Consider the following 13,058-nt stretch of genomic DNA (forward strand, 5'->3'; position numbering starts at 1 on the left):
GATCCTTTCCTAAAACCCAGAAAAACTCAGAAAGGCTTTCCCTTGGTTCCAACCTTCAAAAATTGACCCTTCACAGCTTGGCCCTCCTCCAAATACGAATTTTTTTATTGTGAATGATCTTGTCAATCTCTACACTCCCAACTCCAACAATCCTCCTCAAATGGCCATCCAAATTATCTCCCAACTCCCCAACTCTGAAATCCCAAGATAATTTTGCCACAACAAATCTCACTCCAATGACTACGTAGTGTCTACGCTGTTGTTACTCTCCCTGCTCTGTGTTGTGGTTACTGTCCCTGCTCCTTGTTGTTATTTTCCTGCTACAGCAACTCGGCCCTCCTACTGCTACTTTCCTGACGCTGTAACTCGTCCCTCCTGCTTCTCCTTTCCCTGTGGCTGTAACTCAACCTCCTTGTTGTTACTTCCCTTGGTCCTATAACTCAACTTACTATTGTTGTAACTCAACTCACTATTGCTCATACAACTTGGAATGAAGTAGAAATTCCTCCTAGGGATGGCACTCGATTTCCACTGAAGCAAGGGTTGAGATCTTTGCTCGGAGACACACATGTGCTAAACAACACAATATTGGCTCAACTGAACAACTAAGGCAAATTCAATTTTCAAATAGACAAAAGACCCCTATTTCTCCCTTATTCCTTTCTTTTATAATTGTTGGCCATGCATTCCTTATGGGTCCCTCCACCAATTTGGTTTGCCTCAAGGAGTTCAGATTCCTTCTTCCCCAAGTGTGTACTTCATGTGAGCCCCATATTCCACTACCCATTTAATTTTATTTTTATCTAATGTTGGTGGCCTCCATTTCTCCCAAAAATTAAGTGGGGACTACCTCAACCCACTTTTCCTATGTTTTTATGCCAAAACATTCCCAACGCCCAAACTGCAAAAATTGGAATTCTTCTTAAACAAAACTAATTTAATTGAGGACATTACACTAAAAACCTTCCTCATGAATACCCAATATTAATAGACCTTCTCGTCATTTGGGTATAAAATGATGAAAAATTTGCACATGTTAAGTTCCAAGATAACGACACAAAATGTTTGAAATGTTATCTAAACTGCACAACTATGGGGATCCAAAGATATGTTTTCATTGTGACTAAACCCTTAACTTATGGATCGAAGGACCATACATTAATGGTGAATGGAGATAGAACGATGACTTTGGTTTAAATGGATTATGGAGAATTCATTCAAGCTAAATGGAATTTGTTCGCTAAGGGATCAGAATTAGTAGAAATAGGAAACATAGTAACTAAAAAGATTTTTATTATTATTTGGAACTCTTCAAATTTCTCTTTCTATCTGTACCATTGAATTTTATTACCTCCATCATGCTCACCGTACCGCTTTTATTCGTTCCTCTCCCTGCTAGGGACACTGGGGCTTCTTGACTAACAAGCTTTATTCCTATTTTGAGAGAGAAGGATGTCATGTTCTTGGTAGCAAGAAAGATTATGCCCTGTGCCAAAATCGAAAGTAACATTGTTGTGGGATTTCGACGATGGATTATTGTGTTTTAAAAGCACCGTAAAACATCTTAGTCTAAGTTCTTAACATCCGTGGGTGTCTTGGTAGTTTCATAGTATGGAAACGAATGTTAAAAACCATTCATGCAAGGGTTTGGAGGTATGATTCCCACTCATAAGCTAATGATTTATTTTTCTATGAAAATATTACCTTTGTTCTTGTGTTCCAAAGTTTAATTTAACGTAATGAATGGGTACACAAACTCTATTTTTTTATGATTTGCATGGCTATTTTTACTTAGTTTCTATATGGACATGCACATTTTTATTGAAGGCCATCTATATGCAGCCTACATGTTGATATTATCAATATGGCGTTGTATTCGTTAATACATTTGTGATTGGGTCAATATAGTAGTGAGTCTATAATTTTTTTACTTACAAACAAAAGATTGACCTTTGGAAATGCATTTGTAACAATAAAATAGTGGGTTAATGCATCTGATTTTGCATTCATGAGAATAATACAGTCATGGTTTTATTAATGTGTGGGATTTTAAATTTATAATAATAAAATAACCATGATTTTATAATTACATTCATTTGTTTAAAACATTTGAAATATGGATAAAATATATGTGCACTTTTAATTGAATGCATCTCTACAATGCATTCCAAATAAAGACAAAATATAGTTGTATTTTATATTAATAACATATGATATGTTATTGTATTGGTAATAAAAAAAATGGTTTTGTATTAAAAGGAACGAGTAGATTGTTACCCATGGTTTTCATTTTGTTAAATGAAACAAAATTATGGTTTTTCAAATAGTAGTTATGACATTACATGTGTTACATAGTTATGATTGTGTATTTAGTAATGCAATTAAAAGTAAAAGATTAGTCATAATTATGATTTTACTTTTATTCATCTATTTACAAGAAAGTGTTTTCATGCCAAGACATATAGTACGTAAAATTTATTCGTATTCTTAGATGAAGTTAGCGACTCGTAAAGATTAAACCATTGAGGTAAAAATATTTGGATCCTCTTGCATTTTGTTTGGAAAAAATACCATAATATTTTGGGTCTTCATAAATTGATATAACCATTGAGGTAGAAATATTTGGATGCTCTTGCATTTTGTTTGGAAAAAATACCATAATATTTTGGGTCTTGATAAATTGATATTTCAGGTAATCAGGATGTTATAGTTTTTTCTAACAATAATGGTTGCAGGGATGAAATCATAGTTTACCAGGAATTGAGTGACATTTCTTAAACTAATCTCTTTTGCCACTATTGAATTGTGGTTTTTAACTAATACTATTGTAGGGGATGAGATTATTGTATCTAATTAATGATACATGCAGAGTGATAAATCACAAAATGTAGTCTTACAATGGGAAATGTGGTTTACTAAAAATATTGTTGACTTGGATGGTTTGATAATGATGATGCATGGTGGGGAAGAAGGTTTTTTTTGTAAGGAACCATGCCTCAAAGATATTTTTCTTTAAGATTGATGGGTAACGTGTTTGAGAAACATGACAACATGTCTAATGTATGGGACTTTATTTAAAATACTTGAATGAAAGTTTATGTCTCTTTCATAAAATCTCAACAATGGACAAGGGAGAGAATCCCTTGTTGCTATTGAGTGAGGTATGGACTCCCTGATGAAATGTTTAATAAAATAAATGTTTGTTGGTTTTTCCCTTCAGGGTTTCAGGTTAATATTGATGTTCATTTATGTGCTTGCTTAATTGGTTATCTTGATAATATTTTCACCCTGCATAATGTTGAAAACCATATCATTCATCATGTTTTCAATAAGAACTGAATAATTGAACAATGTTAATGATACAAAGTTGTAATAGAATGAATTATGTTAACAAGTTGCACTAATGATTTTTCCTCTACACAAATAGTTATTCAATTTCTAGGGTTACTTCACTTAATGATTGTGATAATTAGTTAAAGAGTGTGTCATAATTCATTGGTCGGATGCTACATGTAGGTAAAACCTGCAAAAAAATTAATCATGTGTATTTTGTAAGAGGTATATCGAGAGATGTTATAAGATCAAATATTTATTTTTATTCTTTAAGAATACAAATTTTAATACGTTTATTAAGAGTCTCTTTCAGAAGGCCTTTCGCTTCTATAAATGTATCAGTAGAACATGTATTCCTCTCAACTGAGGTTTATTCTTTATCAAATACTCACATAACTGAACAATAAATTTTCTCACCTTTGTTATTTATAATATATCTAGATATATATTTGTTGTGGTATAAATAGTAGTTATTTTTTCTTCTACTTAAAAAGGAGATGATTGAGATTTTTTGAGAAACTCACATCATTGTTGACCCCTTCCCAACTGACCTTGAGTAGCTTTATCAAGGTCAAAAGAGAATTTTGAGAAGGCTTCCAACTCTGCAAATTGAACTAAATCTAATATCAAATTTCTAGCTACCTTTTTGATAGCTTTTACCATGTCCACATATACTATTCTAGATATGGATATACTCGCATTAATAACAGGTCAAATTTTGGTACTGAATAGATCAACTGATGAAAATAACTTTCCACCAGTAATGGAAATTACATAAGTGAGAAAATAAGTTAAAACATCTCCAACTTGAGTCTCAACTCTTAGTAGAGTAGTAACACTCCCCTCACCTAACTAGAAACTTAATTTACATATTCTTTCCAAGAGACGAGAATCCTAATAGAAATATCCCCTAAATAAGCTTCTCGACCAAGTAGTATTCTTACTCCCCTCACCTAACTAGAAACTTAATTTACATATTCTTTCCAAGAGACGAGAATCCTAATAGAAATATCCCCTAAATAAGCTTATCGACCAAGTAGTATTCTTACTAGAAGAATTGTGCCTATTTGGAGAAATCCTCATAAATGATTGAAAGTATGAAATGAAAATTATTTTCAATTTAAATTATTCTTTATTAATATAAATTATACTTAAACTAAAAAGTCTATTTAATGTTAATGACCTTAAAAAATAAAATATATTTTATTTTAAATAATTATAAATATTAAAAATATATAGAAAATATTTATTTACAATACTTAGTAAATTTTACTATAAATAATATTAATATTTTAAATTTAAATTTTACTATAAATAATATTAATATTTTAATTTTAAATATATAGTTTAGTAAAATTAATAATATTATTTATATTTTAAATTTAAATATATAGTTTAGTAAAATTAATAATAATACAAAATTTAGAATATAATTTAATAAAACTATCACTTTTTTTAAATACATTATATACATGCATATACCAATTTATATAATTACATTTTACCGAAACATATATTGAAGTGAATAGCACAAGTCTTCCTTGTGCATCTCCAATTATAGGTTAGATTGATAAACAATATTAACAATCTAAAACTAATTTTTACTAAACAAATAAAGAAAATAATTTATAATAAATAATAATTTCATATAGTATTATCTCAAGAGGTGCTTTACAACTAATTAGGGAAGAAATATACACTATCCCAAATGTTGTAATAAAGAATTAAATGAAATAATGATTAAAAATATAATATGTACCCACTAAAAATAATAAAAATTACAATTCCATTCGTTTTAATTTATTATATTATAAAATTATTCTATTATTAATAAAATTACAAATAATTTCTTTAAAAAAATTTATTATATACATTTTATTTTTAAATAATAATATTCATATGGGTAACCTTAACGATTAAAATTTTATATTTAAGTTTTATATTTAAGTTATATATATATATATATATATATATATATATCTTTTTTATTATATAAATTAAATAATAATGATTCAGGTTCGTAACAATAATATATATTAAATTAAAAAACACATGTCGAAGAAAAATGAAAAACACATATGTATGTAACTATATATATTATTATGATTCTGACAAAATTTAAAATAAGAGTGTTTTATATGAAATTTATATAAACATAAACAATATTATTAGGAACTAAGATAGATTCATATTGATGTTAAATTTTAATCTACCAAGCGCTAAGAGGAATAAAATCTCTCAAAGTCCAAACTTGTTCTCATGTTTTGTATTCATAAAGAGGTTTGCATCTTGTGTGATTTAATCCCTCTAGGGGCTTCAAAGATTCAAAGTTAAGATGGATCTATGCTGATGAATAGACTATCTATGTAATATATTATATTATTATACATTATTTGGGTATGTAGGTTTTGAAAATCAGTTAGCATAATTATACTATATATTTGGATTGAAGATGTCCAACATTTCATGTTGACACTACAACCATAACCAAGGAATATTTAATCATAATGTTAGAAAAAGTGCAAGGAAAAGGATTGTTTGACCCAATGAAATGTGTAGATATTGAATATAAAAAGTGCAAAGAGGTAAATAAATAGAAGGGAGAGAGGATTATTATTGAAAGGATAGTTCCACTCAATAAAATGTGTAAATATTGAATATAAATTTCATTAATTACAAATTTATGGCGAGGTCATGTTGATGCATGGAAGTTGTCCCAATCAACGTTAAGAGAAATTGTCTCATCAAGGTACCAAAATAGACCTTTTCTTTTTTTGGGGATAGTGATCCTCACCAGTGTGTGGGCTTGGTTTCCACTAAAGGTGATTGCTTCTTGATCAAAGACTTGGTGAAAGTTTTCCTCAATTCTAAAGGTGATATTATCTAATTACAAAGAACAAATTAATTAGTTTATTCTAATATCATCATATATCATGGGTGCATAATTCAAATGAATTAATAATTACGAATAGTGATTATTTAAAAAATAAATAGTTTATCACATCTAAGTCGCCTTTTAAGTGAAACTTTAAAGAATCAATCATTTTTATTATTCACTAGATCAACTATTGAAAATACCATAAAAAAATATAGTGATTAACAACATGCAAGCATAGTCATAGACTCATGACTAATTTAAATAAGGTGAAAGAGTAAACGATTGTTTCCTTTCTCATCAATGCAAAAAATAACTGCATAAATAATAGTAACAAATAGAGTTTTCAAAGATAGATGATCCAAAGTCACTCATGGCTCTTAATTATTTGAAGATGAAGTATATTGCACACATATTTTGCTAAAAAATGTGAACCCTTTACGCTAAGAAAGAATTTTCTTAAATACATCTAAAAAATAACTAAAATCAAAACTTGTTATTGCTTTTGCTAATAAAAGTAAATTACAAAACTAAAATCAAAGTTTAATTAAATAGGATCGTTAAAAGCATCAATGGATTTATTCCAACTTTGACATTCTAATTTTTTCAAAGTCTTACATGTAATGTTTCCATTGTGTGCAGTTATGCATAACCTGCGTGATTATTAGTGGAGGTGAAGTCTCCGTTTTAGTCTCGTAGTCATAAAATTTTCCTCGAGGTCTAGAAGAGGAATTTTTAATCATTTTTATAGAACTTTGATAGTCAAGTAATAATTGGTCAAAATATTCTAAGGTAAATATATCAACCTCTTTGATTGCGTCCTTTGTCTCCTTTTTCTCCTTTTACACATCTCCTATTAAAGAATCCCCTCTAACTATTTTCCCCATGAACTAAACACTAGGCATATTGAAGTCTATCATGAGATATATCTCCCCATAAAAAAGAACATTATATTATTTTGGTGCATCACTCATTAAATTCCAAGAGTTATTTAGCTTTTTCTCCTAGATTCCAAGGGAAACTCCTTTATTCATCTTTTGGCCTTTTGATATTCTTTGGGAGGTAATCATGTGCTAACTTGTGCATTGGTTTCCATTATAATAACCTATTAAACTCATTTTCCACGTGGTTAGGTTGAACTGTCCTATCAACAATGGAATGAGATAGGTTACTTAAAATGTTTTGTTAAACTTGAATAGAATTCGAGATTTGATAGAATTATTCTTGGGCCAAGTTGAGCTAGTCATTAACATCTAAAGATTCCTCTTTGAAATTCATGTGTCAAAGCCATTTTCGTGAGGTTTCTTGTCCTGTAGAATCAAATGGTTATTCTATGGATCTTATTTTCCTATCAAATTAATATAAGTTTGTTGTACTTTTTGAATTTATAGCTTCAAGTTATTATCTAGTTCTTTGAATGATCATGGTGTTGCTTCAGAACACAAATGATCTTTTATTGATTTATGTTTCAAAACACAAATGATATTTTATTGATTTATGTTTCAATCTAACTGACTGTGGTTGTTGTACATTTATTTCAAGTTCATCAATCTTTTGTCATTGATGTTTAATAGTTTTCTTCACATTGTTATTTGACCATTTGTTAGAACTTGCGAAAACCCCCCATTGAGTTAGCAATTTCATTTGTAAATTATTCCTATGTGAACTTATATGCATCCCAAATCATAAATTTGAGAGTAAGGGATTATTCCCTCTGCTCTACTACTTTCCTTCGAGGCCTACCTCTCGTTGTGGATTTCTCCTTTCTGCTAAAGAAATAATTACTAGGAGGCATGTTCTCATTTTTAATGGGTTACAAAGAATCAAATAAAATAACATTAGGGGCAGTGATCCTTGGATAAGAAGAAATGGGAGTCCTAGAGATAACTCCTATGGTGATAATATCTAATTGATGTTCAACTTGACCAATTTGAGAATCTTTTGAAACATCATTGTTGAAATCTTGTATACGATTTTGTCCATTCTCAGGCTAAGTGGTATCTCCTTGAGGTTGACCATTTTCTGTATTTTATTCGTCATTTTGTTGAACAATAACATTATATACCTATGCCTCAACTTGTCCTTGAACAATTTCATTTCTTGATATTTGTGTTTTCTTTTCAAATAGAGCCCATTATTGTTGTAGCTTCAAAGATAGAAGCAATTCATATTGAGATTGATTAGCTAGCCATTCATCTACATGTATGCTACATGTAATAACATTCTTTTTTTTTTCTTTACTTGTTTATGACTTTGGTAACTATGTTTTTTTAGTAAGCACAATATCTTTCTCCTTCTCCTCTATCTTAGTTTTCTTGGATGGTGTGCTGCTAGAGAATGAAGAAATTGAGCTTGAGATTCCTTATTTCTCTTTCTCTTGTTGTGTTTCTCTATATATTATAGATTGTGCCCCTAGAGACATCTTTCTTCTTCTTTGTAAAGTACAAAAATCAATCCAGTTTTTTTTTAGGAATTTCTTGAATTCTCTTAAGAACGTCTTCATAAGATCTATGTAACATCCCTCGTGAAAATTCCATGTCATAAAAGTTAATAAAGGAAAGATAATAACCATGGTTGATGGGACACTTATTCCAAGTTGAATGTTGGGAAAAAACATAGCGATGGGGATCACTTACGATTAATTAATGGGTAAGGAAATTGGAAAAGGTAATGGAAAAGCATTTGGAAAATAAAATGGAATTTTTGGAAAATTTATTTATGAAAATAATAGAAATTAGGAGAAAAGGGAGGTGAAAGGTCACAGGTGAAATGTGAGGAGGAAAATGAAGAAAATAGAGGCCTGATTAATAAAAAGTATTTTGAGGATCAATGCACATAATTTTGTCAATTAAGTTTTGCAACTCTCTCTCTATTCTCTCTCTCTCATACTCTAGGACACTTAGAGTTTTTTTGGAGCACTCTTAGAGGAGTGTGGCATACTTGGAGTTTTGGAGAAAGAAGGAAAAGGAAAAGTAGGAAAGCACACGAGGACATGAGGATCAACAACTACAATGGGTTGTGCTTTAAGGTACCAAGTTGCATGTATGGTTTCCTCGCTAGTTTTCACATTCACGGCATATGCAGGTGGTTTATTGGTCATGATTTATCACTGGCATGGAGGATTGACAGTGGATTCTCCTAGCCTTTCCATTTCCTGGATAGAAATGGTGTTGTGGATTTATTTCTTGTTCTTCTGTTTGGTTCTCATGATTCCCTTAGATTGGGTTGAGTTACTAGTTCCTAGAGCCTTGGTTGGACAAATGCTCTATAGCCCTCTAACAACTTGGGTTGAGTTACTAGTTCCTCGAGCCTTTGTTGGACAAATACTTTAGAGCCTTGTAACAACCTGGGTTGAGTTATTAGTCCTGGAGCCTTGGTTGGAAAAACACTTTGGAACCCTTGGTGGGTTGAGTTACTAGTCCTGGATACTTGGTTTGGCAAACACTCTGGAACCCGATGACAACTATTGATTGAGTTACTGGTCCTGGAGCCTTGGTTGGAACAAACTCTCTTGAGCCGTGGAAGGCTTGGGTAGAGAACAATCTGGTGATGGGTTTTTGATATCCGACCGTGAGATGGAATCATTGTTTGATGGGATGAGGTGGTTGGCCTCTAGAAGCCCTGAATGGTTTTGGATTGATTTGTTTTATGCTATCTCGCATTCATGCTTGGAATATGGCACAAGGGTGATTAGATGAAGAGAGTTTTGGCTTAGCCATGTCTACGGTCCGGTGGTTTGTGGAAGTCCCACAACTCATTGGCCTTTTCATCATTAATATGAGTTTATTTCCCCTTTTTATTTTATGAGTATTGTGCTGGTTTATATGTAGATCATATGGCTATGGTTTCCTTGGTATTTCTATTGTTACTACGTTGATTATGAATATGTATTAGAAGAGTAGCTTTGTATGGATCTTATCATGTTTTTTCTTGTAAAAAAATACGCAATGTATCTATGACCTGATGGATGAAACTGCAGCTAATGTGTTGAGGCATCAATGCTTCTAAGCGATTCTCAAATGAGTATGAGACCCCTATGCTTAGATCTATTATTTATACCCCAGATTACATATTTATGATATGTTTTTTGAAATGCCTATCATGGCTAGTAGGGGTCCAATCAAGGGCTTGTTTAAGTAGTTGCATTTGTATCATCATTCCCTTCATATTTTTCTATTTTGAAGGTGTCAGTCAATTCTGGGCAGTGACCTCGGATCTGGGCCTGAAAAAGTGGCTCAAATCTCGGGGCCGCTGGCACAACAATGAACAAAATAGTCCCTGGATTCTAGCATGCCATGCTGTGGGAGTGTCCAAAGCCCTCTGGATGCTAGCATGCCCATATCATAGGCGAGTCTAGGGTTTAATTGGTAAAAAAAATCAGTGGGAATTAGGGGTTGGTTACTTGAGAGGTAGGAAGGTTTCTGAGAGTCTTGTTGTTATTGTGGAAGTTTTGTATGGTGTGTTTCCATTAGTTCCACTTCCTTAACGTGACTTAGGAGGTCGATCATATCATAGTAAATTCTCGTCACATGTTTACCCTGGTTGGCTAGTTATTTCGGTAGATGTGGGAGGGGGGTGTTATAGAGTGGTAACAGGGCATGGTTCACCCCTTGGACTAGATGGGTTGTGTGTTGGTGATATACTCATGTCGGTTGCATGTGTGTTTCTTGTGTTGTAAGACCATGTGCTTGTTGCATTTGTATGGTATGGGTTATGGTTGTAGTTATGTCGCAATGGGAAGTTGATGGTCTTGTTATGGAGTGTCTTGACATGAGTGTATGGTTAATCATGCATTATTTACACGTTAGTGTACACATGTGGTTAATTGCAAAGTGATGTAGTGGTTGTTGTCATGCATGAGGTCATGGTATGTGTCGTGGCGGAAAAAGTCGTTTGTGCGGACACAACTGACCTCCCTAGGAGTCTAAACTCTCTAGCGACAAACAAGACAAAATGGAGTGATCTTTCTCTAAATATACCCTTTAGAACATGAAAACTACAAGTGTTTAGGCTTACCTTATTCCAAAACGCTGTTGTTGTAGTCCGTCCTTGCCGATCCGGATGAGCTCCTCCTTCACATCAATTCCTGCAACCACAAACAATCAAACAATTACCAAGCACTTGCATTTCATATAATAAAACATATATTCAACATGCAGACCAAGGAACACATGAAATAACTCATTAACACAAGCTATTGAGAAGAATAAACCAGTTTGTATTAATAACGAAACAAAGAAACTCTTACAACCTGGCCTTGGTGTTGTGCAAATTCCTCCCAGGGTCCATCAAGGGTTTTCCTCTACTTTGGCAAAGCTCACCCACTTCCAAGTAGAATCAAGCAAAGACAATCTCTCCTCACAAGGTTCTAAATGGGAGTCCTAATTCCTGCAGCATTTACCCAAAGAAAATGTATAGCTTCAACCTCCTTAAAAATGAAACAACTCCCTTTTCAAGTTAAATATTGAAAGTAAACCTTCATTCCATCCAGCCTGTTGAATGCAATGAAGCCTGGGGGGCATGTACCTCGCTTTGCGTCATTATGCTGGGGGCATGCGAATTTTTTGAGCATAGTTCCTTGTCTTGTGTCAAGCTCGTTAACAAATGAAACAAGGGTAGGTTAAGTAGGTAGATTGTAGAATAGTTATGAGCATAGTTCCTTGTCTTGTGTCAAGCTCATTAAAAAATGAATCAAGGATTTTAGAGCATAGTTCCTTGTCTTGTGTCAAGCTCGTTAAAAAATGAATCAAGGTTTTATAGGTATAGTTCTTTGTTAGGTAGATTGTAGAGTAGTTGTGAGCATAGTTCCTTATCTTGTGTCAAGCTCATTTAAAAAATGAAACAAGGGTTTTGAGGATAGTTCTTTTCCTGTGTCAACCTCACTAAAAAATGAAACAACTCCCACAAGTCTTTCCAAGATCTTGAAAGTAAAGCTTCATTCCATCCACCTCATTGAATGAAATGAAGCTTGGGGGGCATGTACCTCGTTTTGTGTCATTATGCTGGGGGCATGTGAACTTATAACAAGCATAGTTTTTCTTTTCAAGCTTGCATAAACATGAAACTGAATCCGAGCATAGTTCTTTTCCTGTGTCAATCTCGTTAAAAAATGAAACAAATCCTCCTCTAATTGAGTCGAGAGTTTGACTAGACCTCATAGATGTTAGGTTGTACGTTTAGATTAGTTATTTCAATTTTTGCATAATTTTCTTACAGTTTTAGGTCGAGTCTTTCAAATGATCTCGTTCATGAACCTTCATTTCATCCAACTGGTTGAATGAAATGAAGCTGGGGGGCATGCGCTCTAGCAATCATGCTTAGGGGGCATCAAGCACAGTTTTCTCTCTGTTTCGAGCTTGTGAAAAAATGAAACTACTCTGAAGCATAGTTTTTCTCTGTTTCAAGCTTTTGTAAAAATGAAACCTATCTCGAGTCAATTTCAGTTATTTTCAAGACTCGTTAAACTCATGAAAATACCAAGATTATTTTGCTATCTTTCATTCTCATAAAACAAATGAAAATGCCGAGATCTTTCCGTCTTTTCCTACTCGTAAATTAAATTGAAAGTCGGCCATATGAGTACATTTTTATCATTTTTTCGAACTCGTTAAAACTTACGAAAAAGTGAAAACCATGAGTACATTTTTATCCCTTTTACGAACTCGTTAAAACTTACGAAAAAGTGAAACCTTGGAGTTCTCTTTTAAGCCCTTTTCAGACTCTTAAAACATGAAAAGATTGCCGAGCGTTTCTTTTACACTCGTTAAAACGGAATTAAAAGACGGTCCTCTTATAGCTCTTTTCTGACCGTAGAATCAGGAAAAGATTGCCGGGTTTTTGTCGTTTCAAA

Source organism: Pinus tabuliformis, chromosome 7, assembly GCF_031772625.1.
Source record: "Pinus tabuliformis cultivar Carrire ecotype Pingquan chromosome 7, CPIR1, whole genome shotgun sequence".
NCBI classification, from domain to species: Eukaryota; Viridiplantae; Streptophyta; class Pinopsida; order Pinales; family Pinaceae; genus Pinus; species Pinus tabuliformis.